The sequence below is a fragment of the Vipera ursinii genome, assembly GCF_947247035.1.
Source record: "Vipera ursinii genome assembly, chromosome: 7".
Taxonomy (NCBI): Eukaryota; Metazoa; Chordata; class Lepidosauria; order Squamata; family Viperidae; genus Vipera; species Vipera ursinii.
Window position 1 is genome coordinate 67,155,915 of NC_139521.1, and position 4,776 is coordinate 67,160,690.

General features: G+C 42.0%; 1 long non-coding RNA gene across 1 annotated transcript; it reads left to right on the forward strand.

The window, feature by feature from the left end:
* Positions 1-1,484: 1,484 nt before the first annotated feature.
* On the forward strand, positions 1,485-4,095 carry LOC310643535. The gene is made up of 3 exons (XR_014493099.1): positions 1,485-1,566; positions 3,072-3,155; positions 3,295-4,095. It is a non-coding gene; the product is annotated as an uncharacterized lncRNA (long non-coding RNA).
* The last annotated feature ends 681 nt before the right edge of the window (positions 4,096-4,776 follow it).

The following is a 4,776-nucleotide window of genomic DNA, read 5'->3' on the forward strand; positions in this document are numbered from 1 at the left end:
ATGCCTTTCGAAAGACATTTCATATCCTGCAAATATAGTTGATCGCTTGGGTATCTCCAATTTTTGTTGCTATTAAAAGCTGATTGACCAGTGAAGATTTAACAAATGCAGAAATAGACTGACGTATAATCTTCCTTCAGTGCAAATAAATTATGTAATAGCTTAGCCAATTTGATCATCTTCATTTCTTTGCATGACAGTCTTTACAAACTTCCACAATCAAGCTGCCTCTAACTGAAATTACATCTCCTGTGGCTCTTGTCCAGCCAACTACCTTTGAAAGTAGAACACCCTGATCCCATGCAACAGATAAGCCACAAATCAAGAAGCTGTGATTAGCCTCATATTTCTAGCTTTAACTCAAAAGTGGCCTGAAGCAAACTAGTCTCTGGCTTCCATTTTTCAGCCATAATAAGGAAAGATGCTCCAACACTGGACATTTTTAAGAAGAGACTGGACTGCCATTTGTCTGTAATCGTATAGGGTTTCCTGCCTGAGCAGGGGGTTGGACTAGATGACCTCCAAGGTGGGATTCAGCCGGTTTGCACCACTTTGGCAGAACCAGTAGCTACTTTTTTGTTGCCCGGGCACAGAATGGACTTCCGGAAGCAGCATCCACACAGAGAACCGGTTGTTCACATATTTGAATCCCACCACTGAATATTCTGTTTTGTTTTATAAACCAGTTATGGTCATACCTCAGGATCCCCAGGTCTATGCAATAAGATGCACTGCTTTCAGGTTCAATTCCTAAAGTTGTCACTATAAAGTCCTGTAAGGTTTTACACTTAGCCTCACAAGTGCCCCAGTGTTACTCAGGAATTTAAAAGAGCCAAAGAAACTCCTGAGCCGAGGTTTCAACAAGCAAACTTATTTTGATCAAAATAGAGTTGGGTGTCCTCACCTCTCTTCATGGCTGGTAGAGAGATGAAGGCAACAATCAGGAAAGATGTCTTCCACCTTTTATACCTTTCCAGAACAAAACGCTCAGGTCTTGGTAACAGGTATAAGATAGCACAAAAAATAATTTCAAGATGATGACTCATACACAGCAGCCCAGGCCATCCATAACTCTTTTCCCCCCTCCCCTTACCTTACTCTTTTCAGGTAAGCAATCACCTGTACCTAAAGCATGAAACATTTGCTTTTATACAACTATAAAACTATATTCCCAATATAAAGCACCTACAAAGCTGCTTGCACATAAACAAATATGCATATGCGCATATATATAATTACAAAGTCACTACTAATATCATTATTACTAATATCAACCTTAAGCATAATAAAATCCCTTCAGTCCTAAATGGGTTGAATGGGTTGTTTGCAAGATTCTCTCTCTCCGATTGTGGACATGCTCCAGATTCTATTTATTAAACTGTTAAACTGTGCCATTTGGCAGGACCCAACTTGGCCCTTCTCTGTTGCAGGCCCTCTGGAACACCATAACTCACATAACCTGTGCTACCATTTTATTAGTGATTGAAGACTTGAATGCCTGGAGATCGGTGGGCCCATCAGTGTAATCCTGCATGTTCTTACAGTTTGAGTTAGGTTTGTTCTCAGGTACCATTATTGTATTACTGAGTTTGGTTTCTAATTGTATGTTTGCTATCAATTAGCAGGGGTCCTGACAAAGATTTTTAACATCTCCTTGCAAACGGCATGTGTACCATCGTGCTTGAAAGCAGCTACCATTGTCCCAGTCCCCAAGAAAACTGCAGTTGAGTGCCTGAATGACTACAGACCTATTGCATTAACGTCTGTAGTCATGAAATGCTTCGAAAGATTGGTTCTCCAACATCTTAGGACATGCCTCCCACTGGACTTTGATAAACATCAATTTGCCTACAGGGGAAATAGGTCGACAGACGATGCCATAGCTACTGCTTTACACTCTGTAGCAAGTCATCTCGAGAAACCTGGAAGTTACGTCAGGATGCTTTTTGTTGACTACAGCTCGGCTTTCAACACCATTTTGCCGAGCATTCTCATCGAGAAGCTGACTGACTTGAAATTCTCTCCTGCCATCTGCGATTGGATTCAAGACATTCTTAGGGATCGGTTACAAACAGTGAGGGTCGGATCTGTTTTGTCCACCCCCCTGAAGCTTTGCACCAGCACGCCACAGGGCTGTGTGCTTAGCCCCTACCTGTATTCTTTATACACTTATGATTGTGTATCATCTGACCCATCCACTGCGATAATCAAGTCTGCAGATGATACAACTGTGGTGGGTCTTATTACAGGTGGGGATGAGACAGCATATAGGGTGGAGGTACAAAAACTATCCATATGGTGTAGTAACAACAACTTGCACCTAAACATCGGCAAGACGAAAGAGATGGTGTTAGACTTCCGGAGAAAAAAGGAGGAACCTGCCCCACTTTACATTGGGGAAGACTGTGTAGAGAGAGTTTCCTCCTTTAAATTTTTGGGAGTCTACCTCTATGAAGATCTGACCTGGAAAGTTAACACAACCCAGGTGGCTAGAAAGGCCCAACAGAGGCTTCACTTTCTTAGGGTCTTGTGGAAGAACAGGGTAGAACAATGGCTAATGACCCTCTTTTACGGGTCTACTATAGAGAGCGTCCTCTCATATGGTATCGTGGTTTGGTATGCTGGTCTGACAGCCGCGGACAGGAAAGTATTACAGAGGGTAGTGAGCACAGCACAAGACATTGTGGACTGTTCCCTGACATCACTGGATGACATAGCCAGGGCTCGTTGCCTTGGAAGAGTGAGGAAAATTCTCAGGGATGACTCACACCCTGGACGGTATCTCTTTACTCTCCTACCATCCAGTAGGAGATATAGGAATATAGCCAGCCATACCAACAGGCTGAAAAATAGCTTTTATCCATGGGCTGTTAGGCTTTTAAATGGGACATAATTTTATGCAGAATTGACTTGGGAAGCCGGTGTGTGGTGTAGTTGGTTCACATGGTGTGGTAGGATGGAGGGTTTGTTGTCACTGTGTGTTGGGGGAGAGAACACGGGGGGAGGCTCAGCTAATCTCATTGTACACATGTTGCACTTTGACAATAAAGGTTTATTATTTATTATTTCAGGCACCTCTGAAGCTGACAGAGTACCCAAATTGTATTGGGGCAATATATGTTTTAATGGCAGATTCTGCCAAGCAGATGATTCAGGCAAGTTATATTAAAAATATAACTAATTGGTTTGTAGTGACTATGTTAAAGATGTTGAGAAGTTACCTTTGTATTTCATTAAACTGGTCCAAGATGACTTAAAGAAGTTGTACCTGAATTCCTATTATCTGCTTTGCAGAAATATTTCCCTGTGGCTTGTATTTGCTCCCAACAAAAACGGCTGGTCCCCGGTGAATGAAAGGTTACAAGTAAATCAAAAGTAATGAGACGGTCAGTTCTATTTATAGAGGAACGAATCCTGCCACAAAAGTAAGAGCGCTGGTTGAGTGTACAAAAATCTTGCCAGCTGTATGATTACTTTAGCAAACAGTGCTCATCAGTTTCTTTTTAATTATTTATTTATTCATACTTAACTGGGCTTTGCATGATATGATGGAAATAACTAATTTTTCAATACATTGCTTTGTGACTCTACTGTAACCAAAAACCCCGCTTGTTGCTAGTGTTCAAGATTTTCTTCATAAAACTACTCAGTAATATTTTGACCAGGATTTTCCAACCTTTGCAACTTTTAACACTTATGGATTTCAACTCCCAGTATTCCCCAGCCAGCAGTTGCAAAAGTTGGGAAACCTTAATTTTGACAGTCCTGTAAAGACACACAGAGGAAAACATGGTGTGTGTTGTTGTGGTTTTTTTGGGTGGGTGGAGGGCAGAGGTTTTATGCTATTGTCCTCTTTTTCTCTCAGAACCACAAGCCTAAAATAAACTTAATATAGCTAATAAATTGAAAATGTAAAATTCAGTTTCTCTACTAAAAAGAGAGTAAATCCAACTACCTGTATTGATAAGCTTTCAACACAGAGTTACCCCCAAATGCATAAAAGGTCCTATACCTTATCAAAAGTTGCCCATTCATATCTCTTTCCTTGCTCAGTGTAAAAGGTAAAGGTTCCCCCGCACATGCGTGCTAGTCGTTTCCAACTCTAGGGACCGGTGCTCATCTCTGTTTCAAAGCCGAAGAGCCAGCGCTTGTCCGAGGACGTCTCCGTGGTCATGTGGCCGGCATGACTAGACGCCAAAGGTGCACGGAACACTGTTACCTTCCCACCGTAAGGGTCCCTATTTTTTTTACTTGCATTTTTTACGTGCTTTCGAACTGCTAGGTTGGCAGAAGCTGGGATGAGTAACAGGCGCTCACTCTGTTCCGCGGCACTCGGGATTCGACCCGCCAAACTGCCGACCTTCTGATCGACAAGCTCAGCGTCCTAACCCAATTGCTCTAATACTGATCACAGCATTGGAATATTCCTATTACATATACTTCATTCATTCTCCACTGTTTAGTCATGTCCAATACTTGGCAACTTTATAGGCAAACCCTCTCCACGCTACCATCTCAAGCACAGCTTCTTTCAATTGTCGGATGTTCAACTTTGTATCAGATTTGATGTTATCCAGCCACCGTGTTCTTTGCTTGCCCCTTCTTCTTATTCGGCTAACCATTCGTAGCATCATTGCCTTCTCCATCGAATTTGCACACACGATGTGGCCAAAATAAATCAGACGTAGTCATGTGATTTTTAGCTTCTCGTGATGTTTCTGGTTTTATACAATTCAGCACCTGTTGCTTGTTCTGGCTGTCCAGGGTATGTGCAAT